This window comes from Mustela putorius, unplaced genomic scaffold, assembly GCF_011764305.1.
Source record: "Mustela putorius furo isolate JIRA1106 unplaced genomic scaffold, ASM1176430v1.1 tig00003834_pilon_pilon_pilon, whole genome shotgun sequence".
NCBI classification, from domain to species: domain Eukaryota; kingdom Metazoa; phylum Chordata; class Mammalia; order Carnivora; family Mustelidae; genus Mustela; species Mustela putorius.
In genome coordinates this window covers 45,966,486-45,983,154 of record NW_025421987.1, presented here as the reverse complement: position 1 = coordinate 45,983,154, position 16,669 = coordinate 45,966,486, and the positions used below count along the sequence as shown (strand labels likewise).

The 16,669-nt window shown below is 35.8% G+C and overlaps 1 pseudogene; it reads left to right on the top strand.

Annotated features, from left to right (window-relative positions):
• LOC101679485 overlaps positions 1-16,669 on the top strand; it is a 143,691-nt pseudogene that overhangs the window by 108,753 nt on the left and 18,269 nt on the right.

The following is a 16,669-nucleotide window of genomic DNA, read 5'->3' as shown; positions in this document are numbered from 1 at the left end:
TTCTTTTTTATTCTCCCTCTTTTTTTTTTTTTATTCTGTGCTACAATGTATATTTTCTACTGACTGTTAAATGTTCATGGATTTCTCTTCTACAGTGTCTAATTGCTGTCTCATCCTTCTAGTGAATTTTACATTTCAGATATTGTATTTTTAGTTTTAGAATTTTCATTTGATTTTTTTTTTTTAAGATTTATTCATTTGACAGAGAGAAATCACAAGTAGAGAGGCAGCCAGAGAGAGAGAGAGGGAAGCAGGCTCCCCGCCGAGCAGAGAGCCCGATGTGGGACTTGATCCCAGGACCCTGAGATCATGACCTGAGCCGAAGGCAGCGGCTTAATCCACTGAGCCACCCAGGCGCCCCTTCATTTGATTTTTGTCTGATTTTTATTACCTTATAGCAATTCACTATTTATTACATCATTATATGCATATTTCTTTAAACTCCTGAACATTATCTATGGTAGCTATTTAAAATTCCATCATCTCTTAATTTGGGGGTCATTTTTCTATTGATTAAATATTCTCCTGCTCAGCGTCACATTTTCCTGGTTCTTCTTATGTCTCATATTTTTTTTTAAATTGTGTGCTGGGCATAATGGTTGCTACATTATTGACTTGGGATTTTGTAGTCTTCATTAGTAACATTTTCTTCTGGCAGATGATTACTTTCACATTCAGCTTGGTCATTTTGTGATTTTTAAAACTGTGTTAGCAAATGTTTATAGTGGCTTTTTTTACAATCAGATTAGCCCTGATTATAAGCTGTGGCCTTGTTGAGGTCTCTACTTGGTGCTCAGTGTGTTAACAGGGTCTGTCTACTCGGTCTGGTCACAGCTTGAACATCTCTCAACATTCAAGAGGTCATTATTCAAGTAGTTGATCAGCTGACAACTATGTGATGGTGGCTGTTTCTTTGGTAGTAGTTATTTCTTTAGTATTGTTTTTTGCCTGGTTTCCTGAACTTTCTCGCTCCTTTAGTACTTGGTCAAATTACCACAAAATTCTAGCCTCCTCAGTAGGCATAAACTCTAGTCTCTTTCCTCAGCTCAGAACATAGTGCTTTGTTTCATCTCTTCTTCCCTGCAATGTGTTCTGGTAAATTCCTCCTTTCAGAAAACTGAGAGAGTTGCATGGCTCCCCTTGTCTCCTTTCTCCTCCCTGCTTCTTAGAGACTGTAGTCCTGCACTGTCTATTCCAACACCTGAAAACAGATTTGTCAGTTTTTTTCTTATTTATGGCAGGAAGGCCATAAAAGTTATGGTAATTTATTTTATATTATTATATATTTTTAAGTTGTTCATTCATTCTACATAGTTTCAAAATCAAAGTATATGAAAGGTATGTATTGAGAAGTTTGCTTCCTTCCATGTCCTAGCTATCCTATTGTCTACAGCTCTTCTAGATGACCTCCTATATGAGTTTCTTATATATTCCTATAGTATTTTTTATGCAGAGGTAAGCAAATATGAATATATATTTTCTTCCTCTATTCTTACACAAAAGTAAAGACTCCAGATACACTGTTATGTATCTTTTCTCATGTAATGTTTTTATAATGGAAAGTTGTGATTATCAGTAAATAAATTTGAATGTAAACCAGTTTAATCTCTGTGCAGGTCATCTGTGTAACAAACTATGGATTTGCTGAGTCACAGAGTAAACCTGACCAATTTTGATAGATATTGTTGAATTGCATTGTAGTAGGGGACAGTGACCATTTAGTTCCCAATAGCAGTAAGTGTTTCTTTCTCAGCCTTGCCACAGAATGCACTGTCCAATTTCTGGATTTTTCAGTAGAGAAAAATTGTTTCTTGCTATAGTTTTAGTTTACATCTCTTTTATTGTGAATGAAGTTGAGCATTCTTTGGTATGTTTAAGGTTCTTTTGGTTGTTTCTGTGAACTACTTGTTTATATTTTCTCTTGTTCTTGATTTGTAGCATGCCTTTTTTATAATATGGCAATGAGTGTGTGGTGATATCAGTCGCATTTTCCCTCCTTTTTTCTTAGCCATAATCTTTTAAATTTTATTTTTGCCATATATATCTAATCCAGTAATTTCCATTACATAGGTAAGCCTCTGAATCCTCTAAGTAACCCTTCTCCACATATCAACCCCTTGTTTCCACTGAGTGCTTTTTTTCTTTTTAATTTTTATTTAATTTTTTTATTTAGGCTTTATTTTTTCAGTGTTCCAAGATTCATTGTTTATGCATCACACCCAGTGCTCCATGCAATACGTGCCCTCCTTAATACCCACCACCAGGCTCACCCAACCCCTCACCCACCTCCCCTCCAAAACCCTCAGTTTGTTTCTCAGAATCCACTCCACAGTCCACTGAATGTTTTTATTGTCAAAGCAGAGCACATGTTTCTCTCCAGCCCACTTACAATGTGCACACATTGCAAACCAGTTTCTTCATTCATTCATTCAACAACTATTTAAGGAGCTATGAAGTATCGGAACTGTGCAAGGTTTTTTTTTTTTTTAATGTTTTCTTTATTTATTTGAAGAGAGAGAGAGCACAAGTAGGCAGAATGGCAGGCAGAGGGAGAGACTCCCCACTGGTCAGGGAGCATGACATGGGGCTCGATCCTAGGATCCTGGTATCATGACCTGAGCTGAGGGCAGATGCTTAACTGGCTGAGCCACCCAGGTGCCCCATGCATAAGGGTTTGCATAGAATGCAAAAGAAAATTAAGTATCCCATCCTTAATGGCTCTGTGCTATGTGGGAGAGGCACAAAAGAACCATTTTAGATTATGTGTCAAATGCTACAGAAACATTGAGGAAAGCACTAGCATAGTGGTTTAAGGGGCAGAAGTCAGGGGTGGCTTTACACATATTACATATACTTGAAAACTGAACAGAAAAAAAATTATCTAAGTTACAGAACTGAATTGTATCACATTAAGAGCAAGATTTTAACTTTTGGGCACATAATGTCTTTTTTTATGTTCAGTTAGCCAACATATAGTACATTATTAGTTTTTGATGTAATGTTCAATGATTCATTAGTTGCATGGCTCTCTTCACCACACGTGTCCTCCTTAGTACCCATCATCCGGTTATACCATCTCCCAACCCCTCTCCTTCTGTAACCCTGTTTGTTTCATGGAGTCCAGAGCCTGGTTTGTCTCCCTCTCTGATTTCCTCCCCTTCAGTATTCCCTCCCTTCTCTAATCTTATGGTTCTAAGTTAGAACTAAATTTCTGTCATCCTGCTCAGTTGCATAAAATGTGGACTTATTTTTGTACCAGCTTTTCTAAAATCATTTCTATTTCAGGTGGCTTAATATTAGCTGCTGTTTACTCTCAACTTGAACTGAGGATCTTGGCTCATTTATCCCATGATCATTGCCTCATTCAAGTATTAAACACTGGGGCTGATGTTTTCAGGAGTATTGCAGCTGAGTGGAAGATGATTGAGCTAGAGTCTGTTGGGGATGATCTGCGGCCACAAGCAAAGCAGGTGAAATGTTTAGCATATATGAGAATATTAATGATTTAAAAAATTTTAAAAATGCCTTGATCATTTGCAGTTGGGGAATAATGATTTCTCCATCTGTGGATCTTTCAAACCATATTCAGCTGAGCTTGTCTCATGGAATTCATCATACTCTCCTTCATAGAGTCAGTAGAAAGAATCAGCTAGACTTTGTCTGAGGCTAGCTCACATAAGGAAAGCCATCCACATTAGTGGTAGATATCGTGGTGGTAGTAGTTGTTATTTATGTGTATGTATGTGTATTTTTAAAAATGTCTTTCAAGTCTGTAAACAGTTTCATATTTTTATTTTTATAGGTGTTCTCTAAATGTTTATTGAAAAAGAATCACTGAACTGTGGATTATAATTAATAACTGATAGCTTTTTTGTTTTTTGAGATCATTGGTTAGCTAAACACATGTGAAACTTTATACTGTCCTTGGACTTTTTAAGGGGGTCCTTATTAGTTCTTACTCTTGGATGACTGTTACGCACAGAGAAAGTCAAAGGCCACATTTATACCATTTTCTGGCCTCTATTGACACTGATACTTCTTTCGCCACTTGGTCTGTGGGAAATCTGAAGCCATTTTTGAAAAATAGGATTGCTGGCTGAGACAAAAAACCATCACTCCCACTTTTACGATCCCGCTGTGTTAGTTTTGCATTTATACTTCTAGTTACTCACAGCTGTAAGTCTTGACTGGCTCATTAGACATGAAACCCCTCCTCTCAGCCATTGCCTGTTCAGCACCAGCACATGTTTCTCCCACTCTTTAGAAAACCAGCTTTGCCCTCTCTGTTTAATAATCTCTGGGCTCCTGCATTCAGCAAGAATTGAACCTTGGATAAAGAACTAATGTTCCAATATTTAATATTATTAATAATAAACCCATGAAATAGGTACAATTATTATTGCCATTTTAAATAGGCATAAAGGGAAGCACCAAAAGTTAGTAATTTGCTAAAGATCATACAGCTATAAGTGGTGGAGCCAGGATGAGCTCAGAATGCCAGAACTTAGATATGCTGACTTTATCATCTAAACACTCATCCACTGATGATATCTGCCTCTTTTTAATAAGTTCTTACATGACTTAATAGTGTTTATGCTCTGCACCATCTACTCCTTGGGTCTGACTGAGATCTCAGCCACTGCTGTGTACTAAAAAAAAAAAAAATTAAAAAAGAAGCAACAGTAAAAAAAAAAAAAAAAAGTAGAACCACCAAAAAGGAAAAGATAAAAGGATGGAAAAAAAATCCTTCTCAATGTATTAAAAAAGACAGGTAAGGACAAAAAACTTGTAGTTGTTTTATCAAAAAAAAAAAAGTAGCTTATGGACTCTGATGATCATCTTTTACAAATTATATTTTAAAATTATATTTAATGACATTTATATGAACTTGCTTTATGTTAGTTTTCTGAACATTTAGAGGTAATAATTTAGTAATCTTCACAATTCCATGATGCAGGTATTACTATCCTCATGGATGAAGAAGTCAAGATACAAGAGTTTAGGTAGCTTCTGCAAGATAATCTTATAAATTCTGGAACTAGGATATAAACTGGTTATTTGGAACTAGGATTTAACTAGTTAAACTTGTTAACTATTTATTTAAACTAAATACTTATTATTAAATTTACAGTTTCCTACTGACCTGTTTAGACTATTTCCTTCTACTACTCCCCAAATTTCCTCAGGAACTTGTTTAACCCAAATGAATTCTGCAATTGTGGGATATCAGGAGGCATATTTATTTCCAATCAAGTATTCCCTATTGTCGAACCCTGAAGCCTTCTCTTCCTGCTCTCTCCTATGCAGGAGCCAGGATAGGAATGTTTGTAATGCTTCTCTTTCCTGACTCCTGGGTGCTTGTCTAAGCAGAAGTTAATGAGGTATTATTATGAGAGTAGAAAGCTACTCTGAAGACTACTGGATACATGACAAAGAGTCAGAAATAAATCTTCCTTTTAAATCACTAGGATTAGTTTCTTAAAACACACACATTCACAATTATTCATGTTCTTCCCCTTCCTCCCCCAGCCTGAAAGAATTGTTAAAAGGCAGAAAAGAGAAAAGATGTTTTCTGGATATCAGGTTATATGAATTTAACCTACCAAAAGCAGATCTAATCATTTCTTTGACACACTATGAAATAAAATGTTTACCAAATTTCAATCCTGATCAACTTTTTATATTTGCAGTTTATGTAGTTATGACCTTTACTTTACTTACTGAGTGTGATGACTCCTTTTCAAATTTGCTATGGAATCATTTATGGAATGGGTACTAAATCTTTGGCAGAGCAGATGGGCATTAAAGAAAATGATACATTGATTCCTTCAAATCCCGATATACAGGTAAAGAAACATTAATTATTAGTTATCTTTTAGATACTAGTCAATTATCTTGCCATATTTTTTTTAGATTTTTTTTTAAAGATTTTATTTATTTATTTGACAGACAGAGATCACAAGTAGGCAGAGAGGCAGGCAGAGAGAGAGAGAGGAGGAAGCAGGCTCTCCTCTCAGCAGGGAGCCCGATGTGGGACTCGATCCCAGGACCCTGAGATCATGACCTGAGCCGAAGGCAGCGGCCCAACCCACTGAGCCACCCAGGCGCCCTTATCTTGCCATATTAATTGAAAAAATAGTGTTACAAAATTTTCTGTTAACATTTCTATTACTGAAAAGTTTCCCCCAGATATTGTTAATTAAATAACATCATCCTTATGATTATTTGCTAAAATGGTCTTTTTTCATAAAAATAGGAGCAAAAATGGGATTAAAAAAACCCAACTGATGTATATGCTAGTTTGTCATTGTGAATATGCCATAAAGTCTTGGAATTGTGCTATGCTTTAGGTTTTAATAGCTTCAATTCGAAACAGTAAACCATTGATTGAATGTACCTGAAACTATGAAAGAACAAGAGCAGTTTGAGTATTATTGTTTAAATTATCTTGTATTTTGGCAATTTATTGAGGTACTATTTATATACAATAAAATTAACCCTTTTAAGATGTATATTTGTATAAGTTTTGGCAAATACACAGAGTCCTATAACCTACATCACAACATAGATATGGAATCATGACCATATCATCCCAGAAGTTTACTTCATACCCTTTGTAATCAGCCCTGACCTCAGTCCCCAAAAAGAAAACTTTATTCACGTATGACATGATCTTATACATAAAAAATAATTTCGATTCTACGAAACAACTACTAGAACAAATAACTAAAAGTTTTTTTTTTTTTTTTAAGATTTTATTTATTTATTTGAGAGAGAGCACAAGCAGGCGTTGGGGAAGTGGAAGAGGGAGAGGGGAAAAGCAGACTCCCTTCTGAGTGTAGAGCCAGGTTGGATCCCAGGATCCTGAGATCATGACCGATCCAAAGTCCGTGGCTTAGCCTACTGAGCCACCCAGGTGCCCCATCCCCATATAAAGTTAATTTGTAAAAATCAGTTGGATTTTTGTATGCTAGCAATTAGTGAATGGAGTAAAAATAAAACCATTATGATAACATCAAAATACCTGAAATATGTGGGATAAATTCAACAGTATATGCAAGACTTTACTGAAAACTCTAAAACAATCCTGAAAGAAATCGAAGATACTTAAGTAAATGTGAGGTTTACCATGTTAATTTATTAGAAGGCACAATGTTATTGTGATGGCAGTTTTCTATAAATTGTCCTATAGATTCAATTTAATTCCAGTCAACAGTCTATTAGATTTTTGTGTTGAATTTGACAAATTGATCTTAAATTTATATGGAAATTTAAAAAGCCTGGAAAAACTAGGAAAATTTTTTGGGGAAAAATACAGTGTTGAGTACTAACACTCCCTGGGTTTAAAACTTAGTATAAAACTATAATAATTAAAGTAGGGATAAGGGTAGATATGAAAAAAAAAAAGGGTCACAATAAGGGTTCAGAAATAGACCTATCGTGAGTGCTGGAAAGTGTGTAAAGCTGGTAATTCACAGACCTGTACCCATGGGGCTAATAATACATTATATGTTAATTTAAAAAAAAAAAGAAGACCTTAAAAAAAAAAAAAGAAAGAAATAGACCTATACATATATGGTGGCTTTATTTTCAACAGTCACCATGGTTAACTCAATGGAGCATGGTCATGTCAACGATTGGTTCTAGAACAACTGGAGACCAGTATGGGAAAAAAATGAACTTCAACTATTATCTTAGACTGTATTCCAAAGTTAGCTTTATATGGAGCATAGACTTAAAAGCTAAAACTATAAATCTTCCAGGAGAAAATTGGTGAAAAACACTTTGTGACATTGAGGTAGGCAAAGATTTTTTAGGTGATAATTACACCAAATTAAACATAAAATATAAACATTGGTAAAAGACACCATTAAGCAAATCTAAGGCAGGCCACAAAAGAGAAGATATTTGCAGCTCCTGTTGTCCAGTGAACTTGCATCAAGAATATGTAAAACACTCTTATAACTCAAAGCTGAGAAGGCAAACAATCCAATAAAATAAAGGTCAAAAGACACTTCACAAAAGAAGATGTATGAATGATCACGTCAAATGTTATCATCATTAGTCATCAGGGAAAAGCAAATTTAAACCACAAAGAGATACCATTACAAAAACACTAGAATGGCTAAAATAAAAAGCACTGTTTTTCTTTTATATTGCTGATAGAGTTATACAATGGTACAACCACTTTGGAAAATGCTATGACTCTTTGATACAGAGTGAAACAATTATGTAATCCTGCAATTTTAGTATTGCATATTTGTCCAAGAAAAATGAAAAAATATCCAAAGAAAGACTTATATGTGAATGCTATAGCAGTTTTATTCCTAACAACCAAATATCTATGAACAGGACCACGGTAACCAAACCAAACCAAAACAAATTTTGCTATATCTCTGCTGTGGAATACTACTTAGCAAAAGAAAGCAAACTCAAATGAGGATGTACAGCATAAGTCAATTTTTATGAATTTTAAAAACATGAAAAACCAAGGTATAGTGTTATAAAGCAGATCAGTGAGAGTTTGAGGCTGATAATGGAGGGCTGACTGATAAAGGTGATAAAAATTTTTCGTATCTTGAAGTGTACCTTTGTTAAATGCATCTAACTATTCACCTAAAGTGGGTTCCTTCTATGGTATGTAAATTATATATCAGGATTGATTTTTTTGTTGTTACGTACATTCCAGTTAGTTAACATGCAGTATAATATTAGTTTCAGGTGTGCAATACAGTGATTCAGCACTTTCATACATCACCTGGTGCTCATCATTTAAGTATACTCCTTAATCCCCTTCCCTACTCACCAATTCCTCACCCACCTTCCCTCTGGTAACCATCAGTTTGTTCGCTAGAGTTGAGAATCTGTTTCCTGGTTTGCCTCCCCCAACCCTTCCCTTTGTTTGCTTTTTTAAAATAGTTCTTTCAGCCTATGAATGTTTGAGGACATCTGACAGGAGTCAGGTAAGAGAATTTGTAGAGATGCATTCTCTTCAATCTCATCATTTTCTTTGCTTTTCCCTCAATAATAACACAGTAATTCTTAAACAGAAAAGGTGAAAGCCTTATTGCTTTCTAATATTCTTATGCTGGTGGTTGAATACCACCAACAGCTTCAGTTGGCAGCATTTTCTCCCCTTCCTTTCACCCACAGTCTCCTCAAATGTCTCTCCTGTGCTAGTCACAAACGGAAATCCTCAAATGAGATGTTTTGGTTAAGGAGTTGTTAATGTTTATTATTTAGGATGAGCAGAGCTGTGAGAAAGCAGAGGTTGCACATATGAATAAAGATAGATCAGCACATATAAATAAAGATAGACCAGTTAGAGAAGACTTCTCTAACTCAGAGACAGGAATGTGCAGTGAAGACTTTGGCCTGCCGGGAACAACAAACTCACCCTGAAGATCTATAGGACATAATAATGAGCTATAGGACATAATAATCTAAGGACATAATAATGAGCCTATATTGCAAAGGATGAATGCTGGTATAGGGAATATGAATTTGTTTGAATAGTATACTATACATAGTCTTTTTAAACTTTGTAACTTTTTAAACTTTTAAGAAGTGAATTGTATATATTCCTAATGAAGTATTTATTATTCGTGTATTAATTTCAATTTGGTCCTATTTGGATTGTAGCTTAGATGCTAACAAGGAGCTGTTAATGTTTTAAGCCTGGAAGTGGTAAGACCAAAGACTAAAAGATTAACATAATCAAAGAGCAGAAGAAGCCTGTGAAAAGTACCATGGAATAATCTTAAAATCCTAGGTTTTAGTACCTGATTTGTTGTTCTGGAGTTTAGTTTCATGTTTTTTGTTCGTGATAGAGTTAGAGTATATCATTTCTTTTTTTTTTTTTCATTTATTTTTTAAATTTCTTTTCAGTGTTCCAGAATTCATTGTTTATGTACCACACCCAGTGCTCCATGCAATACATGCCCTCTATAATACCCACCACAAGGCTCACCCAACCTTCCATCTGTGGCCCCTCCAAAACCCTCGAATTGTTTTTCAGAGTCCACAGTGTCTCATGGTTTGTTTCCCCCTCCAATTTCCCCCAACTCCCTTCTCCTCTCCATCTCCCCATGTCCTTCATGTTATTCCTTATGCTCCACAAATAAGTGAAACCATATGATAATTGACTCTCTCTGCTTGACTTATACCAGTTAGAATGGCCAAAATCAATAAGACAGCAAACAACAAGTGTTGGAGAGGATGTCGAAAAAAGGGAATCCTCTTACACTGTTGGTGGGAATGCAAGTTGGTGCAGCCACTTTGGAAAACAGTGTAGAAATTTCTTAAGAAATTAAAAATAGAGCTTCCTTATGACCCTGCAATCGCACTACTGGGTATTTACCCCAAAGATACAGATGTAGTGAAAAGAAGGGCCATCTGTACCCCAATGTTCATAGCAGCAATGGCCACAGTCACCAAACTGTGGAAAGAACCAAGATGCCCTTCAACAGACGAATGGATAAAGAAGATGTGGTCCATATGTACTATGGAATATATATATATATATACATCAGAAAGGATGAATACCCAACTTTTGTATCAACATGGATGGGACTAGAAGAGATTATGTAGATTATGTCATTTCTAAAGTTCCTTTAGTTTCTAACTTTCTGAGTCTGCAAAAAGGGAATGAAAGTTTATATGCAAAGTTTTTTTTTTTTTAAGATTTTATTTATTTGACAGAGAGAGAGAAATCACAAGTAGGCAGAGAGGCAGGCAGAGAGAGAGAGGGGAGAAAGCAGGTTCCCTGCGGAGCAGAGAGCCCGACGCGGGGCTCCATCCCAGGACCCTGGGATCACGACCCGAGCTGAAGGCAAAGGCTTTAACCCACTGAGCCACCCAGGCGCCCCTATGTGCAAAGTTTTGATGATACAATATAATTTGAAGAATCATGGTAGGGTTTTGGCATATTTCACTATATTGAAGATAGTGAATGAGCTTATTCAATTATTTTGGTTGCAATTATTTTTGTATTTTCTCTGTAGGCATTAATCAATTCATGAGAGAGACAGTGAAGAATTATAAAAGAAATGGGTTTGTTCAGACCATTTTGGGAAGGTGTAGATATTTACCAGGAATCCATGACAACAACCCTTATCATAAAGTTCACATATGTTGAAATGTCTCTGGATTTTTAGCTTAATATTTTAATGACATATGCTTTTTCTATAGACTAAACACTGCTAATTTTCCTTTTAGGGATCATTAGCATATTAATTGGATCTTCTGTTTCACTAAGGATTTTGAAGTGAAGGCTCATGCCTAAATTTGCTGAACATAGTCCTTAGAAGACTAATGTAAATATGGGTTCACTTAGTAATACTTCAAATACTTTAAAGATGTTCTGTTTCAGTAAACCAGTTACTTAGTAGTTTTGCTAATAAGTTATAAATTTAATTTTTATATCTGTTAATAGTTCTTTGTTTCAGTTATCATATACCAGTTTGTTGTATCACACCAAATTGCCAATGTTTCTAGAGATTAACCAATCATTATATGTGGTTCCTTCATTTTTGGTTCATTCTACTTGTGTGTTTGTTTTAAAAGCAGTGGCTCCACAGAGGTTAGTAGGATATCCAAAATATTGAAGAAGGCTGTTTTCTTAGCACCATTTTAAGTATTTATTGATGGTATGTGTTCAAATTATTATTAAAAACTCTGAAATCATTGGGATCCACAGAAAGTATTCTATGTATCTGAACATTTAAATTTCTATATAGTCCACATCTTCCTGTTTGAACTCCTTGTATTTCATCTTCTCCCAAAATTTCACATGTCAGTGCCCACTATACATTGTATATAATGAAAATTCCCAGCCCCATACTGCTAAACTTCTGTCTGGAGCAGGGAACCTTCAGAGCACTAGTGATCTTAGGGACCATGGAGGAATAGTTGGCTTTTTGTTATTTCTTCACTCTGTAGGCTCCCAAATAAGCAGACATCAAATATTTATCAGGCTTTTACCATATCTCTAAATCACTTGTCACTTAGGGGTAGATAGTTTTCTATTGGTCAGATGGAGTCAGCTAGTGGAAGGCTTTTAATGGCAGGCTGAAAAGTTAAGACTTGATCTAACAGGAGTTATGTTTCATGGGATTTTACATTATGAAAATTGGTAGATAGAGTTATATATGTAAATGAACCATGTAAGTTTTTGAAAATTAATATTTTTGCACCTAAAGATGTGAGAGTAAGCCTTTTCTTTTTTAAAAATTTTATTTTATTTCTTCTCAGTGTTCCAGAATTCATTGTTTATGCACCACACCCAGTACTCCATGCAATACGTGCCCTCCATAATACCCACCACCAGGCTCACCCATCCCCCCACCTCCTTCCCCTCCAAAACCCTGTTTGTTTCTCAGAGTCCACAGTCTCTCATGGTTTGTCTCCCCTCCAATTTCCGCCATCTCACTTCTCCTCTCCCTCTCCCAATGTCCTCCATGTTATTCCTTATGCTCCACAAGGAAGTGAAACCATATGATACTTGACTCTCTCTGCTTGACTTACTTCACTCAGCATAATCTCTTTTGGTCCCATCCATGTTATTATAAAAGTTAGGTATTCATCTTTTCTGATGGAGGCATAATACTCCATTGTACATATGGACCATATCTTCTTTATCCATTCATCCACTGAGGGGCATCTTGGTTCTTTCCACAGTTTGGCAACTGTGGCTATTGCTGCTATGAACACTGGGGTACAGATGGCCCCTTTTTCATTACATCTGAATCTTTGGGGTAAATACCCAGTAGTGCAATTGCAGGGTCATAGGGAAGCTCTATTTTTAATTTCTTAAGGAATTGCCACACTGTTTTCCAAAGTGGCTGCACCAACTTGCATTCCCACCAACTCTTTCTTTCTTTACAACCTTTCTTTACAACCTCGCCAACACTTGTCGTTTACTGTCTTGTTGATTTTGGTCATCCTAACTGGCATATGGTGATATGTCAATGTGTTCTATTTTTTTTTTTTTTTAAGATTTCATCTATTTATTTGACAGAGAGCACAAGTAGGCAGAGAGGCAGGCAGGGCAGGGGGGGAAGCAGGCTCCCTACTGAGCAGAGAGCCCAATGTGGGGCTTGATCCTAGAACCCTGGGATCATGACCCAAGCCGAAGGCAGAGGCTTTACCCACTGAGCCACCCAGGCACCCCTCAATGTGGTTTTGATTTGAATCTCCTTGATTGCTAAAGATGATGAACATTTTTTCATGTCCCTTTTAGCCATTTGCATGTCTCCTTTGGAGAAGTGTCTGTTCATGTCTTCTACCCATTTTTTGACGTGGTTTTCTGTTTTGTGTCTGTTGAGTTTGAGGAGCTCCTTACAGATCTTGGATATCAGCCCTTGGTCTGCGGTGTCATTTGAGAATATCTTCTCCCATTCCATGGGTTGCCGCTTTGTTTTACTGACTGTTTCCTTTCCTGTACAGAAGATTTTGATCTTGGTGAAGTCCCATAAGTTCATTTTCACTTTTGTTTCCTTTGCCTTTGGAGACATATCTTGAAAGAAGTTGCTGTGGCCGATGTTGAAGGGGTTACTGCCTCTGTTCTTCTGTAGGATTTTGATAGACTCCTGCCTCACCTTGAGGTCTTTTATCCATTTTGAGTTTATCTTTGTGTATGGCATAAGAGAATGGTTGAGTTTCATTCTTCTACATATAGTTGTCCAAGTTTCCCAGCACCATTTATGAAGAGACTGTCTTTTTTCCAATGTATATTTTTCTCTGCTTTGTTGAAGATTATTTGACCATAGAGTTGAGGGTCCATATCTGGATTCTCTGAGAGAAAAACCTTTCAATCCAGATCTTTTAGGTGTCAAAGTTTAAACTGATTCATTATGTTGTTACTGAAAAAAGAAAAGAAAAGAAAAGAAAATTCCACCCCTCTGAATTATGAATAAACATAATCAGATGCAAAATTTGGTTTTGGTTTGGTTTTACTTTTTGTTTAAACCCTTATTATACTGAAAAATACACATAGGGAAAATACAGGAAACAAATGTAAATTTCAGTATATTATCACAGAGCTACACCTGTGTAGCAACTACTCAAGAAATAGAAAATCCTTTGATGTTTCCTAATCACTACCCACAGCCCTTCCAGGAATAATTGCTATTGTCATTTCTAAGCCTATAGTTTTATGTATTTTTGACCTCTTTCTACATCATGTGTATATATTCTTGCATCTAGCTTCTTTCACTCAAAATTGCTTAGGTAAGTCATTCATGTTTCATTTGGAGTAACTATTTTATTGTAGTATATTCTATTATGTGAATATATCACAGTTTATCCATTTTTCCATTGATGGACATTTAAGTTTCCAGTTTAGAGTTTATTATTATTGTTATTATTAATTCAATTTTATTTATTTTTTAAATTTAATTTTATTTTCCAGTGTTCCAAGATTCACTGTTTATGCACCACACCCAGTGCTCCATGCAATATGTGCCCTCCTTAATACCCACCAACAGGGTCACTCATCCTCCCTCTACCTTCCTCCCTTCCAAAACCCTCAGTTTGTTTCTCAGAGTTAATCTTGCTGTTTTGAAAATTCTTGTAGAAGGTCCTTGGTGTGCATATATTTCCATTACGTTTGGTAAAGACCAAGTCATAGAATTACTGCTTCTTCAGCTTGAGTAGGTAAAGCCAAATGGTTTCTTATGGTGGTTGTAGCAATTGTCCTCATCAGAAGTATGTGCAAGTTCTCATTGCTCTGCAACCTTGCCAACAGTTGCTATTAAGATGATACAATTTTAGCTATTCTGGTGGGTTTAAAGTACTATCTTGTTAGTTTTACTTTGCATTTCCTTGAATACTAATGAGGTAAAGCAATTTAACAAATATATATTAGCCCTTAGCTATTTTTTCTTGGGAGAGTACTTTTTCAAGTTTTCTTGGTCATCTTTTGTTGTTGTTTTCTTTTTACTTTTTTTTTTTTTTTAAAGATTTTATTTATTTGAGAGAGAGAACACACAAGTGGGGATGGGAGGAGAGCTGAGGGAGAGGGAGAAGCAGATTCCCAGAATCCCAAGATCAAGACCTTTGTTGAAAGCAGATACTTACCCATTTGAGCTACTCAGGCCCCCTGTCTTTTTCTTATATATAGGAGCTCATTATTGATTATATTTTTGGAAAATATTCTCTCCCACACTGTGTTTGGCTTTTGCATTCTTATCAGTAACTTTAGATGAGGAGAGGGAATTAATTTGGTTTATTCTTAAAATTTTTATTGAGAAATAACATGTACAGTGAAGGGTACAAATCCCTAAGCATAAAGCTGTAAGTCTTAATGTGTATACCCATATAACCACTATCCCAGTCATGACACAGAACTTTTCCAGCACTCAGAAGGCTTCTTTATGTTCCCTCAAAATCAATACCATCCACTTCCCACCCCAGCACACACATAAAAGTATAGGGTAGTTTTGTATGAAGTTGAATTTTATTTAAGTGTAATTGTACCGTATGTACTCTTGGGTCTGACTTTTTTCGCTCAAATATAGGTTTGTGAGATTCATTAGTGTCATACGCAACTCTAGCTCATGTCTTTATTTAACTGACATTGTGGGAACACACCAACAATTTATTTACCTGTTTGAATGGTGGCAGAAATTTTCACTATTTCCAGGTTTTAGCTATCATTAATAAAGCTTCTATGAACATTCTTATTTGTGTCTTTTGGTAAACATATGCACCCAACTTCATTACCTTTAGAGTGGAATTGGTGAGTCATAGAATAAGCACATTTATGCCTGCAGTATATACTGCCTAACAGTTTTACAGAGTGGGTATCCCAGTTAACATTGCCATCAGCTCTGTTTATCTACATTCTTGCCATTGCTTACTGTCATTGTTCTTTTTAATTTTAGCCATTCTGGTAACTGTGTAATGGTACCTCACTCTGCTTTTTATTAATTAATTAACTAATTAATTAATTAATGTGTTATGTTAGTCACCATATAGTACATCATTAGTTTTTGATGTAGTGTTCCCAGATTCATTGTTTACATGTAATACCCAGTACTGCATGCAATACAAGCCCTTCTTAATACCCATCACCAGGCTCACCCATTTTCCTACTCCCCACCCCGCCCAAAAGCCCTCAGTTTTTTTCGTGGAGTTCACAGTCTCTCATGATTCATCTCCCCCTCTGATTTTTGCCTTTCCCTAATGACTAGTGATGTTGAGCTCCTTTTTTGTTTATTGTCCATTTGGGTATCTTCTTTTGTGGAGGATATATTTAAGTCTTTGTCTCTCTTTTTTTGAATTAGCTATTTTTAACTGATTTATGAGAGTCCTTTATATATTCCAGATATGGGCCCTTTGCTTACGTAGATTTATCCATTTTTTATATTATTGTAGTATTTTCCTTGATCTGTTTTAACAAAGTTTTCTCTACCCCAATTTCAAGAAAATATTCAGTAGGAGCTTTTTTATTTTGCCATATATATTTGTATCTATAAATCAACCAAGAACTGGTTTTTATGTATTTTGAGAGACTGAGGGTCAAGGTCTTTCTCCTTCCCACTCAATGATATACAGTTGTACCTAACTACTTATTGAAAAGACTGACCTTTCCCCCCACTACTTTACAGTGTCACCTTTGCCACAAGTTATATTTTCAAATATGGATGTGTTTTTGGATGCATTACTT